Here is a 22,106-nt window from a genome sequence, read left to right as displayed (position 1 = left end):
TGCCATACTGCCAGTATGGGACTCGCCTAGTGGCAGTTGTATCATCATACGCTAATAAATAAATAAATAGAGTACTTCGGCTGAACAACGTTTTTTTTTTTCCGCCTTATGATAAATTAAAGGGTAATTGTGTTTCGAATAAACTTTGTCAACCAAAAAAAAAAAAAAAAAAAAGGGACAAGAGGGAAGACCACTTTTCTTTTATACCGCATTTTATGTTTTCAACCTTAAATATATATTTAATATTTATGCATACGAAAAAAGATTTAAAGAATTATTATATAACCTAGAATACCCAGTGGAATAGAAGAATTGATTCAAGAGTTTCCTGACTTGACCGTGGGTCCGAATCTGTGTCATGGACTCAAGTCTTTCGGTCTTTAAAAATTTATCATGCTGCTTAAAATGAACCTTTTATAAAACACGGATGATTTTCATTTCCTGGTACCAGTAGCAAGTACACTTTCGTACTTGTTGCTGGTTAAAATTTTTCCTTCTAATGAATAATAAAGGCTCCTAATTTGATACTGATATCTCTTCTGAATAATAACATAAAATAAAATAAATAAACTAAAACGAAAAAAAAAAGACTATCAATTCATTTTACAGCTGAAAAGACTTCGAGAAATGATGGACAAAAAAAAAAATTCAATTTGAAAACCGTTTCACATTATCATTAACTTCTGATTACAACGCAGAATTTTTCACGCTTGCATTTCATTTGCCATTTGTGCTTTTATTACCAGCGTAGTTTCCTACAATTGAAACGAAATGAAAAATGGCATTCTTGAATATTAACGAGGCAACGGTTGGAATTTATCGTTTTGGCAATATTTAAATGACAGCTGATTGTTTAATAGAGCACACTGACCACTTCGATAGGCATGCATCTGTCAAAAAAATAAAATAAAATAATAATAACAATAAATAAAGACTAAGTTCTTGCTGATAAAGTACTTATGTTGATTTTCTAGCATTATAATGACTAATTCGTATTAAAATAAATCATGAACACAGTTACTAGGCTAAAGCCTAACACGACACAGTAAATGAATTCGAAGAAATTCGAATATTCTCTTAGTTTCACAAACTTCCTCAGATAAGGATCTCTCTCTCTCTCTCTCTCTCTCTCTCTCTTGATGTCTGTGTGTGTGTATATGAAGAACCTACGAGCTCTCATAAAAAAAAAGGGATATGCACTCAATGGCAAAAATATTAGGCACCCCCCCTTTCAAGCTAAGGAATGTACCATCGGCACGAGACTAATGACAGACGGCAAGTATAAGCTATTAATAGGCAGCAGGCTGCTTTCGATGTTGTGCGTGAGTGTGATAAGTGGGAAAACTGGTGGCCTAGAAACTTCGATAAAGAGATTATGGGATTGAGAAAGGTTTGGTAAGTGTATTTCTGTAACCGTTGCACATTTAGGATGGGCACTTTCAGCATTGTCTCGGGTATAATGAGAATCGTGTGATAAACAGAAATCATCAAAGCAATGTCGTAGAGCATCTGGGCGGAAACGGCTGGTCAATGCGAGAAGAAAACAAACAACTGACAGGACCGTAAATACTCCAAAAGAGGTGCTATTATTGGTCAAATGACTGGGCGATATAATCCGAGAGTGTATGCGAGGGAATGTATCTGAAGGTAAAATGCGACATTTTAGGATGTAATGTGTATTAAACGATAACAAGCAGCTGCAGCTAAGGTGGAAGAAGGAACATTGACATTGGACACGAGAGTAAGAAAGATCGCATAGAGCTATGGATTCCAGTTAGTGTCATCTCATGTGTGGTCATCACAGAACTCAAATTCGATGTGATGGTAGGAGCATGCTTTTCCTGCAAAATCTTAGTTTCTTGATGTCAGCAGTGCAAAGATGAATGTACAGTCCTTCTGAAATCACTGTCAGCTAAGTATGGCCATTCATGTGGTTCATTTACCTTGCGACACTGATATGAAAAAAAAAAGACTCAACGGGATATTAACAAGCTCTAATAACTTAATAGATCCCCCCCCCTACAATCACCAGATCTCAATTCCATTGAGAATCTTCGGTACGTAGTGGAAGATGTGTATTGATTGTAGCTAGAATCTGAGCAAATTCTGATTGTATCCAGCCCGTTCCGAAGTGTCACATTAACTGTTTAACTAGCAGTTAGGTGAAATCTCTAATAAGTTGGCCACTATATACAACTCTACAGCCCAACTCCACTTTGGGGAAAAGATAATCTGGATGATCATCCTAATCTACAGTTCTGTCTATAACAATAGTCAATCTTCTTTTGGGATAAATCGTCTGGTTAAGAATTAGCTCAATATTCAAAAGTCTGGAGTTTTATTAGATATATGAAGAGCCAAGGCTTCTCTCATAATGTTCAACAGAAATACAGCTCCTAGGAGCTAAGTTCACATTATGAGTAAATATCAAGAATAGTGATCGGAGCATGCTCCACCTTTGACACGAGTTGCCTCAGCTTGCACTACCTTTAGGGTCAGTTGCTGCAGTATCCAGGTATTTGCTTACGCTTGGAATCTCCGAACTTTATATAGTTTCTACTATATTCGGCATGAAACTCTTTGAGTTTCTTATTCGGCTAAGAAACGATATGGGATGTAATATTCCATTAACTTAAACAAGTCTGGAGTTTTGCTTCAACTCTAGATGTTACATATTAAGTGAAACAACTGCTGCAAGTTCCAGATTCGTCCGACAACGGAACATTGCTTTATGTCTCTGGAGGCATTTCCCAAAATTATTTAGCCTCATAGATGTTTAACAGAAAACAATCAGTTTGATCAAAGATCTCCCCCTTATGAAAACACTTCAATCTATGTCCCAGACAGAAGCTCAATCTTTGCTCTGTACCTGTTTTACAAAAATACCATAGGTGGCGTTCATTTGAGCTTGCAATTTTCTTCAAACCTGCTAAACGAAAGCCGCAACGCATGAACACGCACACAAATATTCACAACATCCATTCTTAAAATACTGCTTCTGCACCACCTCCCTGTCTATTAGCGGTCTGAAGTGGTTTTTGAAAATGTTTTATGATGGTCTCTAGAGTAGGATATCTGAATATAAGAGAGATAGAACAGCCTATCGCAGGTTGGATTCACATAACGGTACCTGTTTATTTATTTATTCATATGGAGTTTCCTCCCTTTTTCTCCCCCGTCCCTATTGAGGCGAGTTGAGTCCCCTCATGGGGGGGGGGTTAAATATTTATGGGTGTAGATCCGTGTGTGTGTGTTCACGGGACCGGTTTGCCTGCTTGCGGGATGAAAAACCCCAGATAAACTGGGGGGGGGGGGAACCCTGCTGTACACGCCCAAGACCGGCTAATTTGGCTATGGCCGAGGAAGATCCTTAAGCTCCTCACGTCGGCGACGGGAATCGAACCCAGGCATATGGTTGCGAAGCGCAAAGCCACTAGGCTAACCGCGCAGACAAAGATACCTGTAATTATTAGTTACGATAGCTACTTAACCACTGAAGAGCCTCTTTTGTTTTCAGTCGGTATCGATCACTTAGTAATTATAGCATATAGGATAAATAAGCTGTACATTTCATTTCTAGCCTTAATAATTTATTAGAATTAAGTTCCCGAAAATATATTATTGTTTTATATTGGAATCACTTTATATATGAAAATTGCATTTATTTGTAATAGACAAACACAAATGTTTTCTATTATATTTACGGCTATTTTGCCTGCTTCTGTTTAGGAGTGCTGTTTAAATGTCATTGGCTTTTTTACTCGCGGATTTTTAGGGCATTGTAGATGTATATTTACCAATAAATACATGTAGCATAAAGGACGAGAAATTTACTCATACCTTTTTTCTGGGTGTTGTGGCTTTTCTTCTTTCTGCGATGTCCAAACTACTGTGTGTGTGGGGGGGAGGGGGGTTAGGCAATGTGGGAGAATTAAATTTTTTCCATTTCTATTTAATTCTCCCACATTGCCACAACATCCAGAAAAAAGGTATGTGTAAATTTCTCTTTCTTTATGCTACATATATTTATTGGTAAATATACATCTACAATGCCCTAAGAATCCCTGAGTAAAAAAGCCAATGACATTTAAACAAGGGCACTCCTAAACAGAAGCAGGCAAAATAGCCGTATATATAGTAGTTTGTTAAGAGGAGTGACATGGGAGTTTTCCCAGAAATAATATCCATAACAAATGTTTTCGTTACGTATGAAAATTCGGCATGCACAAGATCCAGGATTTCAGTTATCTAGTTACTCATTTAGCAAACCTGTTTAATCTTTGCAATGAACAAACAATTAATAATAATAATAGTAAACTGGCAATATAGTCACTTATCAAAACTATTGATAATCTTTAGAGGGACGTATCTTACACAAGGAAAGTTATATAACAGTGATCTATATAACAGCGTTTTGTATGCACTTAACACGTTTTGTTAAGTGCATACAAAACATTTTTTTATATATTTTTAGATTATTAATATAAAGTTTGTAAACAAGTTACTGTAATTTGAGGTTTCAGTATTAAAATTAACTTACGTTATTGAATTATTTCTACTTAAATGTAAAATTTAACTAAAAAAAGCAAAAGCGCGGTCATTTCGGAATTGTCTTTTAAGGAATGCAACTTTAGCAAAGGTGGGTCAAACTCCATGTCTTAGTCAATCAGAGATAGCTAGCTCGAGACTCGGTGATTTTAAGCATTTGGGGAAGAAACCATGGCAGACAACTGCCGCCATCTTGTGGTTCCCAATCCTAACACCACTATATATTATTGTCTGGCATAGTGTAAATTAGTCAACTTTTCTCAAAATGTGGGATTAAAAATCTGAGAGGAAAAAACCTACTTCCTCTTGCCAGTGATTGACTTCTTCCAGAACTTGTCGAAGAAAGTCTTAGAAAAAGTTCCTGTAGTCGCCGACTAGAATCGAGTTTAGAAAGGGTTTTTTTTTTTTTTTTTGGAACTTGCGTCTGCTATGGATGCAAACATCGTTTCCACAACGCTACATAATAAGTTAGATTTTCAAATAATCATTCTACATAAGATTCTCCATAGAAAGCGAATAAGTAAGAGATTACTATATTTGGCATTTTTATTGTTTATTTTTCGGCTCTTAGTAAAATAATGTGCGTCTGATACATTGAGTTCCCTTCAGCATTATTTTTTTTTATACAGATTAAAGACATAATGGAATATAAATAGCTTGTTACGATGCATCGATTGTTAACCCTTGTATTCGAGATATGTTTAATAAAGAATTGTTAATACAGTTTCATAACTACGTGCAGATAAAGGTGCCAACTCAAACTTTATCTGGTTAGCGTCGCAGGAAGTCTTGTATTGATCGAATATGAAGAAAACAGGTTGATGTCAAGAACAGTAAGCTTCTCAACAATCTCCGGAGCCGCGAGTTTCAATTAACTTCAGGTGTAATAGATTAATTACAACACTCTCCACGACGTGACACTTAATGTAGGCAAAGGCGATAGTCTCCGGTTTTCGTTTTTGCTACAACTTGCTTAAATGAAAGTGGACATAATGAGAACTCGGCGAACATACTTGAATATGTTCAAGTGGTTATAATTAATATTGAAATTTGAATTGCTCACTTAAGGGAAGTAACACCGGTGGGTGAGCGTTTGCGTGCTAAATAATGTATTGTTGGATGAAGTCAACCTCTAATTCATGTTTTCAGCAGCTATATTATGTGTGAACAGTGGAAATGCCATGAATTGAATCGGGTTTATAGTTTCTTTTGGTGTTCGAACTGACACGTCTATTTTGAATTCCATGTTTACAATACCGTTATGGATCTGTAGACAAGAATTTGGACGCCGGGCGCTTTCTTATGCCTCCAAACTCGAAAGTTCTTTTCCATATAATATTGTAGCCTTCTGAATGAGTGATAACTCGTCGATTTTAGTGCACAAGATCTAAGAAGTTGTGCTGTTATTGCTTATAATTACACCAGAGAAACTATGGCTATGAGGCAACTATATTATGTATGTTAAGTGCGTCTTCTTCAGCCGGTTTTATGATGACAAAAACTCAATTTTTCATAGAGGAAAATGTTCTTCTAAATGTTTCTTGTCCTAGACGGGTTCGAACCAGGGTTTTTCCGGATCCAAGAGTGTGAAAGTGCACGTTCTGTCTCGATGAAGATCAGCACCATCGCAGTTGGTTAAAGAAGAAAAACATTCTTCTTCTTACAACGCAACAGTCCAACGTTTGAGCTGCTAGCAGTAGCTTAGGTTATGGTCTTATTGCACTGCAACATTCAAAAACAAACCGCTCTAGACTACCTGCAAATGCAGAGCAAGATCTTCGAGAGACATTATGGAGTATGGGAGATTCTGATATATAACGAAATGTGGACAACAAGAGAGTGGAACTGATTGGAGATAATTAAGCAAAGAACGATGTCGTTACCATATTAGAATTGTAGTGTTTCAAGACTTTCTACCATTAAGACTTCTTTATTAGGGGTGAATAGCCTTATATCTAAACTAAATATTCAGTAAAGAAATCTTAATGATATGACATGTCTTAAAGATATGACATGTCTATTTTGGGCAGATTAGCAGTGAGCGAAAACGCTGCCTGAATCGTATTTCCTACTCTACTTGAAGTGCAACTGATTTAAACAGTGGAAATGAGAAAGACATAGTACGAAATGGACACGAAGAAGGATTCGGAATAATTATTAGAACCCCAAAAGTGAATTTCCGAAGAAAAGCTAAAGAAGAAATAAGAAGTGAAATAGGCAATAGATATTGACATTAAAAAATGACAATTCTCCAGAATCGATCTGTTAAAAGAGTAGTATGAAGTACAGAAATGAGGAATAGCTTTGTGGAGAAATCGATGGAGATATGAAGAAAATAAAGCCTTGACAGTTCGCCATAGCGAACTTCCAAAATATCATACCTGCTGAGAAATAAAAATGAAAAAAAAAGTTTATTCGGAAATAGTGAACTTAAAATTAGACCATTCATTCTCCTTCCGTTTTCCACCCATTAACAATGCCTCTTCCACTTTTCCATCTCGTCACAATGCATGGTGGCTCATATCTGGTAAGTACATTTTTAACATAAGGTACTGTATTTTCTTAAATTTTAATTAGTACACGTGAAAATTCCCATCCAGAAACGCTCTTTATAATGTTTAGAATGTATATCGAAAATCATGAGAAGCGAATCTCGTGTTTTTTTTTTTTAAAAAAAACCGATTATGGGCTTCTTGTCATTATTCAAAATCTTCCTCCTGTTTTCTAAACTCTTTTTAGCCATAATTTTTCAAAATCATGTGGGCAGCCGAAGTCGTCACTAGTAGTTCTTTCGTTTCTACTGAGATTTGTAAACTTGTCGTCAGGTAACGACGGCACAACAGACAGCTTCCGCCATTTTGTGTTTCTAATCCTAACTGGTATAAATATTATGTGAAATAGCGACTCGAAGTTTTGAGTTCTAGGATTAAAACCGTAGTTACAGATGAAAAAGACAAGATTAAATAACGAGAGAGCTGGCTGAAAAAAAAAAGGCTTATAAAAGAGTTTCTCTATTTGGCAATTACAATCGAACCATCATAGATGCTATCACAAGGCCACACGGGCATTTGCTGTATCAATTTATGTAACCTACTTTTAGACCTTTCTGGTTTTCCTGGGAAGTCGCTAGGAACTCGATAAAACTGAAATGCAAATTATATATTTATTAAATCAAATAAAATTATTATTTATTTTATAAATAAATGAATTCTCTCCTTTTCATTCCCCAAAGGGGTAGACAATACTCTTTTAGTCTTAACTTTTTTCCTTTTTTTTTTTTTAATTTGAGAAATCGATCTGAAGCATAGTGAATTTCTGGGGCTTCCTGGAAAAGGCTATTTGCTGATTTGAGTTTCATTCTAGAGAAAAGTCTTATTTACTATTGTTAAGTTAAGTCTTATAAAGATCAACTATTTCTGGAATTTGCTGAAAGGAAGTATAAAAAGTTTCTTCGGTAAATACAATAGAACCTGTAAGCTTTCTTCTTCAGACCTAGCCTCATGGAAGCTTCCTTAGTAAACTACAACATGACAACACAGGCACTATTACTCATTTTATTCAATCAATTATTAAAAGCTATCACCCTGCTTATCGCAGGCCTTAATTAAATAGTACCACGTTCTGGTTCCTAGATCTAATTCTATCTAATTAATATATAATTCTTATCTCATCCGCGATGCTAGATGATTATATTTTTCGTAGTGCATACCCTGAATTCTGTATATACATATATATATATATATATATTATTTTTCTTATGTTTTTGTGTCGTATATTCAGAATATGTATCTGCTATATCTCTTTATTAATCATAGAACATATAGAAATTCTGCACTCAGCGATCCATATCGTTTCCAGGACAACCGTACATAGAGTCCTTTCTATAACTGCGTAGTCACCTTGCTCTTACTAGTATAAATATTAACGAACAAGTTATATGTTCTATGATGCAGTTGCAGTTACTACTTGTTACTACTCTATACGATAGACGTACAACATAAATAGTAAGATGAAACACTGGCACATTGCTGTTTCGCTTGTCACACGCACATGCACCTCAGTGCGAATGCAAATATTTCCTAAGCTGGAAGAGTTTTATTATTATTATTATTTGGTTTTTACTGTGTGTTTTTTATTGGTATTTTTTATTGTTATTTTTTTATTGTTATTTTGTCAAATTTCATATAATAACACCGTATTTATCAGGGTTAAAGATGCGTTCTTTCGAAACCTGACACTACTACTATTTGACAACAGGATCAGACTAGAACCAACTAAATGATGTGCAATGAGGTTTTTACTTTCTCTGGTATTTATTTTAGTTTAACTAAATTTACATGTAAATGTAGCATTCTCTCCTCATAGCCTTATTTTTACTTTGCCAAAATCTAAAGTATTAGTCAATCCAAAGTGTTTGAAGAAGTTGAAAATGGTGACGATGCTACATTCGATTCGTCAAAAGGTTAGCGTGAGAGAGAGAGTTCAATAAAAAGATTAAAAGACTACTAAATTCAAATTGCCAGAGGCGGTAGTAAGTACATTAGATAATTTATATTCGTAAAAGGAGTCGAACCAATGGTCATAACTCAGCGATGGCTGTACGGAATTTAAATGAAATTTGGTATTTAGGAAATCTATTAAAATTTGTCAAGTGATTTCAGTTTTAGGTCGGATCATTTGAAGTAGCTAAATTTAAAAAAAATAAAAAAAATCAGCTAAATTAAGGAAACAAAATTTTAAATCTACTCTGTTTTCATGAGTCAAAAAGGGTTCGATCTTTCACAACCGCGCGATAAATTTGAGTAAATCTTTTAAGATTTTTACGAAACCTGCCACCGTTCGATAGAACTCTTTCGTGTAAAAAGGTTTTTACTTCCCAATTCTCAAGTTTTTCATCCCGTAAAACAGACAACCCGGCCAGAAGAACACACGCAATTGACAGACATGCAGATTATGGGATAGGATTAACCGCCCTATCGGTGCATTAATTAGGTTTGAAAATAAGCCAAGTTACTTTGTCCGTGATAGGCCACTGAGCCTAACACGCAACGGATAATGAGAATTGAATGTTCATTTTGTCATTTTCACAGTTTAACGATATGTTTTTTCCTATTAATTTCAAGACAGGTTAATGAGAGGTTTTTTTTTTTGATAAAATTAGACCATTTTATTGGGAAAAACAATTAAAAATAACTAAATAACTATTATAAGTAGTGTTTGAGTAGTGTGAGTAGTTTTGGATCCATTTATTCTTCATAAATGAATTTCTTCTTCTTCTTCTTCTTCTTCTTCTTATTATTATTATTATTATTACGGGCAACTCCAGGGAGTCATTAGACTCATCGAGGGAGGCCCCAAATCATATTCATGACAACTATTCGACATTCATACAGTATCTATCATACCTCGCCTTAAACTCATTCACTGTCACAGCATCCACCACAGACTCTAGGAGCACATTCCACTTATTCACCACTCTAAAAGTAAAGAACCCAGCTCTAACACCTTTACTAACCACACTTTTGCCCAGTTTCCATGGATGTCCCCTAGTCCTCCCACAACCAGCCCTGTTCTCAAAAATATCTTCTGAATTCATTTTATAGAAACCCTTCAGTAATTTGAATATCTCAATCATATCTCCCCTCCTCCGCCTATCAACCAATTTTTGCAACCCACAAATCCTCAACCTGTTCTCATAAGGTTCATTCCACAGACCTGCTATCATCTTGGTCATTGCCTCTGGATCCTCTCCACCTCCTCCCCATCAAGAAGAAACCTAGGTGACCAAATCTGGGCACAGTAGTCGAGATGAGGTCTTATCAAGGCTCGATACAGAGGAACAATAACCTGCTTGTCTCTGCTTGTCAACGTATTCTTCAGCAACCAAGTAATTTGATGAGCTGATTTGGCCACTTTTGCAATGTTCTTCCCCCTAAACTTCAACTCCTTATCCACCAACACTCCTAAATCTCGTGCCTCATCAATTTCCTCGAGTACAGTTCTACCAATGTAGTAATCTGCTGCTAATCTTTTCACCACAAAATGTATAACCTTACATTTTGCCACATTAAATTGACATCCATTCACCTTAGCCCAGACTTCCAATCTATCCAAATCATCTTGCAAAATTTTTACGTCATCTGCATTCAATATTGCCCTACCCAACTTTGCATCATCCGCAAACAAATGAACACTTCTTCTCAGATCCTTTCCTATATCATTAATGAACAAATTAAACAGCAGTGATCCAAGAACAGATCCTTGTGGCACACCACTAGTCACAGGCCGTCTTTTGGACTCTACTCCTGAATAAACCACTCCCTGATATCTCTCTGTCAACCACCCCTATCCATCTCACCAACCCTATATCCATCCCCATAGGCTGCAATTTACTGATTAGAATTCCATGTGGTATCCTGTCAAAGGCCTTAGCAAGGTCCAGTAGAATCACTGTAAACCCATTACCCTTATCCAGTTCAGCCGTCACTGTGTTATAATACGTGAGCAAGTTACTGAGGCATGACCTACCCTTCACAAAACCATGCTGTCCCCGATACAGTATCCCATTTTCTTCTATCCAATCTTGTATTTTCCTCTTGACTATTTTCTCCAAGACCTTGATAATGATTCCTGTTATGCTGATTGGCCGGTAATTTTCAACAGCAGCCTTGGAACCACCTTTATGCAGCGGAACTATTTTCCCCACTTTCCACCCCCTTGGGACTGACCCAGACCCGAGGCTCAAATTAAACAAAATGGTCAAGGGCACTGACAATTATTTAGCCGCTTCACGTACGACACGAGCTGGTATACCATCCAATCCCACAGATGTATTGACATTGAGGTTCTGTAATAGACTAGTTACCTCTACTTCATTCATCACAATTCCAGTATAAGCTGTTGGTTCTTCCATTCCTGCAATGTCACCACCTGGATGATATACTCTTGCAAAGTGCTTGCTCAGTAATTCCACTATATCGACTGATTCGGTTACCTCCCTAGCCTCAGCATTTTTTAAGATCATTCTACCATGAACATTTTTCCTTTTACTTGCAACATACCGAAAAAACTGTTTGGGATTCTCTTTAGCCTGCATGGCCAATTTTCTTTCGTACCGCTTTTGCTTTTCTTACCACACTCGTTACCATCCTGGCCTGAGCTTTATACTGGTCCTGCGCCTGCTGGTCATCTTTCTCCTTAAATTCCCTCCACAATTGTTTCTTTTTTTGCAGCTCAAGCTTAATAGTGTTATTCATCCATTTAACCCCTACTTGATTTATATTCGGACTCTTGGTATACAGTCAACCATTGCCTCCTGCAAACACTTCTTAACCACCTCCCATGCACTATCAACATCCAGCCCTTGCAGTTTTACATGCCATGGCACTGAACCAAGCACACACCTAAGCTTGTTATACTTACCAGCCCGGTAATTCCACATGTACCCTGTCTTAAATGTAAATTCCACTCCTTTAGCCACCTCCCAAGTCATGACCTTATGGTCACTCTCACCAATTGGTGGCAACATGGTCATGTTCGTTACAGCCACATTCTCAGTTGCAATTACTAGGTCAAGCACTCTCTTCCCCCTGGTATTTTCCGCTACATGCTGTCGCAGATAGCTGTCCCTTAATAACCGCATAAAATCCAATTCCTTCCTCCCATGTGCCCTTTCCTCTTTCCAGTCAATGTTACCATAATTGAAATCACCCATAATAATTACCCTCCTTCCACACATTTCTTCTATTTGCCTATGCATACTATCCCCACCATCGATTCCATCACCTGGTCTATAGCAGCACCCAATTGTATATTTTGTTCTGCTGGATTCTATCTCACACCAAACAGCCTCAAATGTGCTCTTTTCTCTATCCTGCAGTTCAACTTCTATACTCCTTGGCTGCAACTCATCAGCTATCATCAATAACACTCCTCCCCCCCTTTTTATTCACCCTGTCACTCCTGAACACGCTATACCGGTCGCATTCAATCCCACTGTCATTCTGTCAGCCATGTTTCACTAATACCAACAACCTGTGGCCTGGAAGTGCCAACCAAGGCCAAAAACTCTTCCTTCTTGTTCCTAATACTCCTGGCATTAGTGTACATGAATTGCAGAAGTTCATTTGTCCCATCCCTACTTTGATGCGTTATACTAACTATCCCATTCTGATTTGTTGTCCTTCGTACTCGCTCGGGCATAATATACTCATTCCTACACTCAACTGCCTCCCTAAAGTCTGCATATCTACTCCCCCCCCCCTTAATAAATCTAATTTCCCTGAGTCTGTACATCCACTTCCACATCATTCATCAACACCTTTTCAAGCCTCCGTACACCAACTCCATTCAAATGTAACCCATCCATCTTATATGCGTCCTTTCGCCCATCGAACGCATTCCACACATCCACAAATTTATTGTTAACATTATCATTGCAATAATACTACAAGATTATAAAGAACAGAGAACAGTACTGGTTTTCTTTACCGGCCGAATGAATAAAAAAATACAAAAATAAATAAAAATTAATAAAATATGGGAAGAAATCCTTATCCTACCCACGGTATTAAGGTACTTCAGGTTTAACACCTTTTAGGTGAGTGGAAACTACAGAAAAAAAAATCTATTTTTAGGTAAATAATATTTGATTATTTCATTAGTTTATATTTATTAAAATTTCGAGGAATGTTGACTACTGACTTGTGTCCTTTGAGGTATAAATATAAACAAAAACAAAATATGATAGAAAATACCGGAATTTGTTTTGTTCTGATGCTGAAAATTCATCGCATATTTTTGTTGTATTGTACTGAATTATTAAATATAATCACCGTAAAATGTTAATGAAGGGAAAATGTACGGGACCGTAACAGCCTCCAATCCCTAGAATTATTTCAGGCATCAATGCATGACGTATTTTGGTTTAAACCCATTCTCTCAACCCAGTAGTAGCTAACAACTGTGTGAGGAATCTCAAGTTCGTTTGGTTTTTCGGTGCTACTGCGCATGTGCGAAGATTCTGAGCTGTTCGTACTGCTGTGTTACATGATATATTACAAGCATAATCCTGAATTCCTTAGCCACAATTTCCGAAGTAATTTATTTCCCACTGGTATGCTTTCCTTAGTTAGTAGTTAATTAAAAAATCAATTCTTTTCTGTTGGCTGGTTTCTCTTGCAGCGGCATTAATTTAAAATTTAACACAGTACTATTTTGGCTATGCAATTATGCAAATCTATCTGAATTTCTAGTCTTCTCTTAAACTTTCGAAATGCAATTAGAAACATTGTTCGCAAAAATTCTTGATTTATATTTAAACGTAATCGTTTAACAGTTTTGTAATTAGCTGGTTAAATAAAATAGCGATGAGCAATTTCAACAAATATTCTACGTATACGAGTACAAGAAGGAAGAAGACATGATCTTAAAATTTGGGGGGGGGGGGGAGTCTGTATTTCTTTTTCTTTTTTTTTTCTTTTTTTTTTTTTGTCAATCTCAATATCCACTCACTGCACTACTGTGCTATAAGTTCCAAAACCTATCGTGTGTGGGGAAATTAAAAAAAAAAAAAAGAGTGCCTGAGCCTATTAATCAAAAATAGCGAATAAATTAGAACTCATACAATAATTTTTTTAAAAAAGAAAGTTGTTTTACAGAGTTATCATTTTAACCATATGTATTAGGTAATTAGGTTTTTATTATTATTTTTTTCCATTAAAGATTTTTCTTTTTTTTATTTTTTCTCATTAAATGTTTTATTTTTCTTCTTGTTATTTTTTTTTTATTCTTCTCATTAAACTGCCGATTAGATGGCTTATGTTCTTCAGAAATCATGCGTATAAAGTAAAGTCTAAAGTGTTCTGGTTCATATTTCACTGCCTTTCTCTTTTCTGTCAGGCAAATCAATCTTATCGCTATTTTTGCCCCCCGCTTGGAGCAGTCACTTGCCACATTACCCTTGATTTATTCACCGCAGTAAGTATCGACAGTTACTTAGGGGAAAAAAAAGCATTGCGCATTTGTTACAAAATAATATATATACAGTATAGTAGGGCTAAAATTTGCCTTAAGAGCTATGCGAGAGGGCATGTGATCTTCAGTGTAAAATTCTTATTTTTATTTTTTATTTTATTATTATTACATCGGACACGCTGCCGTAAGCTTTTCGAAATTGAAAGGTAGAATTCTGAACTGATTGTTTGCAATTTTTAATTAAGAAACTTTTCGTGTTTTGTTTCTGGGTTATAAGAAATAAAGAAACATGGAAGATCCAAGTCCCATCATTGCACCCTCACCATTTTTTTTTCTCCTTAAAAAGGTCAAGTTATTCTAGTTTGAAAGGTTTGAACAAATTCCTCAACATCTAAGTTTATGACCGAGGAACAATGAACTGTTTCGGTTTATAAGTTATGGAGTTACGTTTCGCCATGAGTTGATTTTTTCCATTGCAACCATATCAAAACGAGAAAAAAAAAAACTACTTTTTGGTCGGATCTGGTATACTGAGGATATAACAAACGTTCCTGTAGAATAATATAAAATATAACAGAATTAAATCAATCAATCAAAAGAATGCGTACGGAATATAGAGACTTCTTATGTTTTTAACCACCACAATTAATATCGCAGAGAAGAAAGTGCATTTATATGAATTGCATTACTGTTTATTATAACATTATAATTGTTAAAAACATTATTTCTTCATACCGTCTAAAGCTGTAGTAGGAGAGATGTTCTCTCCGTTGTGCGACATGTCAATAGGTGTTAGCTGCTAGACACCTTTCTCAGAAAATATAAGAGAGAACGAGAGAGAGAGAGAGAGAGAGAGTATGAAAGTTATTAGAAACAGAAACTATTTTTTGTACTGTAAGTGGCATTCGAGCCTCCGTAGCTCAGTCGTATATACGAAGCCCTTTGGTTGGGAAAAACATGGGTTCGATTCCCGTCCATTACGTGAAGAACATTTATCTGGTCTCTTTCGACTAAAGGTGAGTTAACCGGTCTCGTACAGTGGTGGAAGGGTTTTCCTCCCTCAAAACAGGCAAACCGGTGTCCGGTGAACACACACGGCTACAGTCAAAATATACTTACGGCAAGGAAGGCAACGGGGAAACCACCTGGTTTCAGCAGCAACCCTCTTATATGAGAGGAGGCCACGGATTAGGAAGTTACATTCACAGTAATCCACTGAGAATAATACATCAAAAAACCACCTGACAGCATGTTTAACTTTAGTAGAAATATTCTGCCGTTTCGAATATAAAGTTCAGTAATGAGTATAAAATAGATAAGAAATAAAGTTTCTTAAAATAAAGACTATACCAAGCAAATTTTTATAGCTCTTGCTAATTTTGTGATTTTTTTTTTTTTATTTACTCTTTTAGATTCTACTGGTCTGATCTGATTTTCCCTTTCAGTCATTTCCAACCTAGGTCACTTTGTAGGCATTGCCTACAAAGTATTCCTGGTAAGATTTTTACAGGGTAGTTCACGATTGCTTCCCCCCCCCATTTTATCCGGGCTCAGGTCCGGCATATGGCTGGGACGTGTTCATGACTGTAATCCATGTGTGTTCACGTGGTTTGTCTGTTCTGGGGAAAGAACAACCCGAGTTTCCGGTTGAAAAAAAAAACCTACATCCGTATGAGACCAACTAACTCACCTTTAGTCGAAAGACACCAGAAAAAGTCACAGACGGGAATCGAACCCAGGTCTTTCTGACCAAAAGACTTCGTCTATACTGACTGAGCTATGAAGTCTCTTTAGAATCTACTGTCACTTGTTTTTAACATATTTTTGCTGCTGTTTGAGCTCTTGGATATTATCGTTAAATTATTTTTAATTTAACGTTAATCTGTGTGCGTGCGTGAGTGCGTGCGTGTGTGTGTGTGTGAGAGAGAGAGAGAGAAAGGTCATTGTATTGTATTTTGATAAAATCATAAGGGCGTCTTTAAAGTTTAAGCCACTGATGTAGGTAGTTACATAAACTGGTATAACATAACTTTATAATATTCCCACCATCCGCGAACGACTGAAATAATTTATAGTACATTTAATAGTGTATGTTAGCTGGTAATCCAGAAAATTTGCTCTAGAGATCAAACATGGATTTTTTTTTTTTTTTCAAGCAGCTACCGTCTATCTTTGCGATGGCGCTACAGAAATATTGTATGAGGACATGTGTAATAAACGCAAAAAAAGAAGTTATTTCGTTATCAGTGATTTTCTTTGAAATGTCATCAGATGTTCAGCTTAACTAGGTAAAAAAATAATAAGAAGAAAACAGAGCCTTTGATTGGCTCTATTATTATGGCATCGTTATTGTTGATTTTCATCTTTTTTTTTTCTTTTTCCATTTTATGCATTCTTTATGTCGAAATTTTCCATATAATTTCATTCTTTCTTTTGTACCTGTCTAATTTAAAAATTCCCTATGACCATTATAGATATAATCTTCAATTTATCGTGTCGTTTCTGGATTATTATCGCTGGAAGATGTCAGAAGTATATCGGCTGGCATGTAGCCAGTTCGAACAACGTCATATTTACTGCGAACAAACAATGCTGAAAATATTTGTCGGTCCGGAGTGATGGAGGTCAGTGACAACAGTTTTTCTTTAGCGGAATATCATAAGAAGTTCACGCATGGTTGCTTGCACGAACAGATGATGGTATTTTTGTGTAGTTATTGCAAAGAAAACTGCAAAATGCACTCTTTACCAGAAGTGAGGTTTCTCAAGAGGACGAAAAATGATGTGGAGAAGAAAAAAGAAAAAAAAAAATTCCAATATGGTTTAAAATATGTCGATGGATACTTCTCCCTCCCTCGGTTTATTCGTTCGCGTCCCTCGTGTAGGAGTCTATGAGCTGTACTTATTGATCAAAAGCACACGTCACACGCAACTTGTCGCTACTAAGTAGGGGGACGAAGTGTGAAAGGGGGCAAAATGGTGTGGATGACGGAGTTTTAAAGTGCTGTTTAGGAACACGCAGCGGCCTTGAGCTTTGTTTATTCCGGTAAAGTTTCGGAGCATAGAAAGTACTGTAGTTTATTTCGGATAAAATGTTTCGTGTATTAGATGGTGTCATTATGTGCTGGGTGTTGAACAAAAGGAGGTCGCAGATATGTCACTGCGATAATTACTGGATGGATCGATCCGTTGCGGGACTTCAATTACATGCACGTGTAATAGATTGAGTTGGAAAGAAAAGAAAATGCTTTGATAATCCATGATAATGTCACAGTTCTCGCACTGAGTATAGCTAAGATCGTCTGATGAATATATTTGTGAATACATTTTAAGTATAAAAGGATTACACTAAAGGAATAATCACCTGTTATTTTTCGACACACTTCTAACGATGCCGTGAGGTGCTTCGATCCCATCTGCAAATAAACCAGCAGCTTTCATCGTCAAAAAATGTTACACAGTGGAGATGACACGCCACCCCTTCGTAGCTTCCCACGGTATTTTTCCTAGTGGTCATCATCTCTCTGACATTACTAAATCGTAGCCTCCTCCTCCGGGTTGTCAGTTGTGAGAGTTGATGATCGGCGAGTGACGGTTACGAGAAATTCTGCTTTCCACTTCAATATTATTGCTTAGAACGGGATATCCTCGAATGTCTGTATTCGTTAATGACGTTTAGCTTTGGTTCTTTTTTGAGGATATTAAATAATTACACGAATGCTGGTGTTGTCCAATTTAAAAATATCAGCTCACTTAGTTGCCTTCCGACCTGAAAAAAAAAAAAATGGAATAAATTAAATTATATTGTGATTACAATATGTATACTGTATAGATAGAGAGATACAGAAACATTTCCATTCTTCTTATCTCATCATGCTTAGGTACGAACTTTTCATTATTGATCCTCTTACAATAAAAATATAATTAATTTCCAGTAAAGTAAAGGAATTTTGAAGATCAATTTATCTTACCATATGGCAGGTGTGATACATTTTTCATTAAAATTATAGATTTTTTTTTTTTTTTTTTTACAGTTTTAAACGGCAAAAGATGATTTCTGCTTTTATTGATTTAATTGAAGGATATCTAATGGTTGTTAACCGGGTGCTATTGTTTATCAAGCAAGGCTATGCTTACCAGTGGCAGCGTATACATAAGCATTGCGACACTGCAGCACCCACAAGGAAAAAAAAAACGAAAAAATTAAATTTCGTTTGTATTTATAAATAATAGCAATGCTTACAACATTATATAAATGCAATACAACGTTAAAGGTTACAGCTTATGTTTCGACATTGATTGAATAGTTAATAATTGGAATTGTTCGATTAACGCTTTAGATTACGAAATAAATGCACCGAGATCTAACGAAGTGTCGGAATTATCACGTTCGGTCAGTTTCGGCTAGACTCGCCGATATTCGTTTGCTTGTCACTGCATGTAACAAGTGAATCCGGCACTGCTCTCTGAGCAGTGTCGCTACAGATAAATTGTATGCTTGCGTGCGTTACTTCTGTAAGATACGAAACTTATTATTGATGTGTGTTCGTGGTGAGGGTGAAATATTTTTGATAAAAATCTTATTTTATTCTGTAAAAATAACATATAATTATTTATTATAAATACAAGGATGAATTATGACGAGTGTCACTGTTGAAAATATGAAAAGAATTATATTTTCTCAATTATCGTTACACGAAACAAATGCACTGCGATCTAACGCAGTATCGGAATGTGAAAACCGACACTGCTCATTGAGCAGTGTCGCTACAGATATATTGTATGCTTGCGCGCGTTATTTCTGTGTACGAAACTTTTATTATTCGTGTGTGTTTGTAGTGAGGGTGAAATATTTTTAATAAAGCAATTTTTCTAATATGCACATTTACTTATTAATAAATTGGTTACTGATTAGGGAAAAAAAAATTATTTTTTCTTATTTTGTATATGCAGATCCCCACTTAAAGTAAGCACCAGTGGCGGCCGGTGAAAATTTTAAGCGGGGGTCTGCATATACAAAATAAGAAAAAATAATTAATTTTTTTCCTAATCAGTAACCAATTTATTATTAATAAGGAAATGTACATATTACAAAAATTGCTTTATTAAAAAGCAATTTTGAATAAAGAATTTTTAAACAATTTTTAATAAACGAATTTTAATAAAGCAATTGCTTTATTAAAATTCGCTGCACATACTTATATGTGCAGCGAATTTTATGCAAAGTTTCTATTTTCGGATGATCATATTTTCAAATGTTTAAGACATATTTAAGACAGATGAATGACTTCTGGCATTTTTTAAGTTCATGCTTAGATCATAATTATTCAATTTCCTTCCAAAATAGAACAAATTCGACATTTCAGGACACTTTCTTTACTCGTTTCTTTCTATTTATACGCTTTAGATCTCAAGGGTCTTATGGGATTTTCTGTATGTTGGAAGGACGACGTTTGTAATCAGACTTTTCCACCTCTACCTAATCTGGTTTTATAAATATTGACTGGGAGAAGGAACTAGGGGAACTTTCTTAAAATAAACTTGCAGAACGCATTTAGGATTAGACACTTGAAACAAATATCAGTGTTAATGGTACTTCTTGTGCCTGGCACTTAGTCACTTCTGTCAGAAGTGGTTGGAGTATCAAACCATCAGGGACATTTTGTTCTTGAGGATTCAGTCAGTCCTCTGATGTCTAAACTTTACTGCCTTCTACTGGATTTAAGGCATTAACTCAAGTCACGAGCTGGGAATTATTTTTGTGCCTCTGCCTTCTCCTTCTGGCATGATATTTATTTTTCTTAAAAATTTGTAGTTCCTTCTTTTAAAATTTGCATATTTCGTATATTAAATAAACGAATAAACTTAATGTTAAGCAACTAATGTTAACACTAAGTTAAAAAAGTTTCATATATTTTTCGATATTCGATAGTTTCAAATATTCCATTTTTGAAGTATACTTTGCCTACTTATTATAAACGTATTCTAAGCTTATCAATCTAAGATATTGCAGCGAATTGCTTATTTTCTTGGATGCAGAACAGACTATTCTTATTCAAAAAAATAAAAATAAAAAAGTCGAGCTACTTATTCCAACATCCTGAATGATGGTTTGCCAGTTCGTCAGAGAGGTAGAACAGGCAGTAAACTCGAAGCGTCTTGACTATATCCGGGATACCTAAGTCAAGCATGAAGTTCTAATAAGGTGCTCTTAAAATATTCAGCATTATTTATGGAACGACTTCCTTACTGTTATTTAGCTAATGGCTATAATAAGGATATTTAATGACTCCCTCGTAATGTTCTTTATCAGAAACTTTTATTCGAAGAGTGTGCAATTTGTGCGACGGTGCGATATGAAGACTGCACCAGTCGATATAAAAATAACTCATTAAGCCACGAAAAATGCCAGAATTTCTCATGTACGGATGCACAAGAAAATTGTTGAAACTGCGAATGTTTGGAAAACAGGATATTTTCGAATTAAGTCTTTTTTTAGAATGGAGGTACCTTTATTAGAGACTGAAACGAGTTACAATTCCTAAATTCGTGCAAGGATGACGAAGGTAATAATGTCAGGTTAATCAGCAGATAAAAAAAAAATGTAAACTAAACGAGCGTGTATAATAACATAACTCGTCATTTCCGAAAGTCAAACAAACTCTTTTTCCAGTGGTTAAACGCATACGCAAGAAAGTTAAAGAAAAATAATAATCTCATTTTTTTTTGTGTATGTTCAAGTGAAAGTTTTGTTATCTTTTTCAAACATTTTGCAACACCATGGCTATAAGTTCATCTGTTCCAGACGATTGTACACGATTTTTCCCGCAGATATCTTGCCGCAATTTGTAAAATAGTTTGCGGTTACTGGACATAATAATGTATAAACGGTTCCGGTCGTAGATGTCTCACAGCATCAAAAACGAACCTACAGTTATTATGAGATAAATGTGTGATAATTAAACGTATCAGCCAAGACTGAGTTAATTACCGAAGATCTGCGATTCATTATCCTAGTTATCTCCCCCTTTTTTTGTTTCTATATAAAATTTTATATGTAGATAGATCGCGAAGCAAAAGAATTGCCCCCCGAGAGCAAATTTTCAAGTTTAAACATATCCTATGGTCATCTCATAGCCAAATGGGCGGCTTGCAAAATTTGTTGAATGTCCAGCGATATACATTTAGATACCGGCCATCCAAATATATATTCATAAAGGATCCATCATTATTTCTGGTATCCGCTGACTCATTAAGCAGAACTTGGATTAATACATCCCATCATCTTCTCTTTCCAACTTCTTAGAAAGAAAAAACAGAAGCTGTTTGTTTCCTTCCAACTAAAAGTGCTTTTTGTTTCATTCTTCAGAAGCAAACAGCACTCTAATATCGATCTTTATTTGTGGTTCATCAGAAAAAAGATAATGAAATCTACAATTTCTGAGAGCACTCAGAGTGCCATCACCTGTTAACTTTAGCTGATGCTTTCAGCTATAAAGTGTCATCTATGTCGGTATCAGTTTTATCATCAAGATGCATCTTGCTAAAGTAAAGGGATGTAATATTTAATAGCTGTAGAAAAAC

At 35.8% G+C, this 22,106-nt stretch overlaps 1 protein-coding gene and 1 pseudogene across 2 annotated transcripts in view; one reads left to right on the top strand and one right to left on the bottom strand.

The window, feature by feature from the left end:
- The window catches only part of stet (rhomboid serine protease stem cell tumor), a 349,608-nt gene that overhangs the window by 8,692 nt on the left and 318,810 nt on the right, over positions 1-22,106 (top strand). The window lies entirely within an intron of this gene.
- Positions 1-22,106, bottom strand: part of LOC150105087 (exportin-2-like) — a 175,749-nt pseudogene that overhangs the window by 151,004 nt on the left and 2,639 nt on the right.

Source organism: Typopeltis vanoorti, chromosome 7, assembly GCF_054136105.1.
Source record: "Typopeltis vanoorti isolate ZY-2024b chromosome 7, IOZ_Tvanoo_1.0, whole genome shotgun sequence".
Classification (NCBI taxonomy): Eukaryota; Metazoa; Arthropoda; class Arachnida; order Uropygi; family Thelyphonidae; genus Typopeltis; species Typopeltis vanoorti.
Note: the sequence above shows the minus strand (reverse complement) of the source record. Positions and strands in the feature narration are given on the sequence as shown.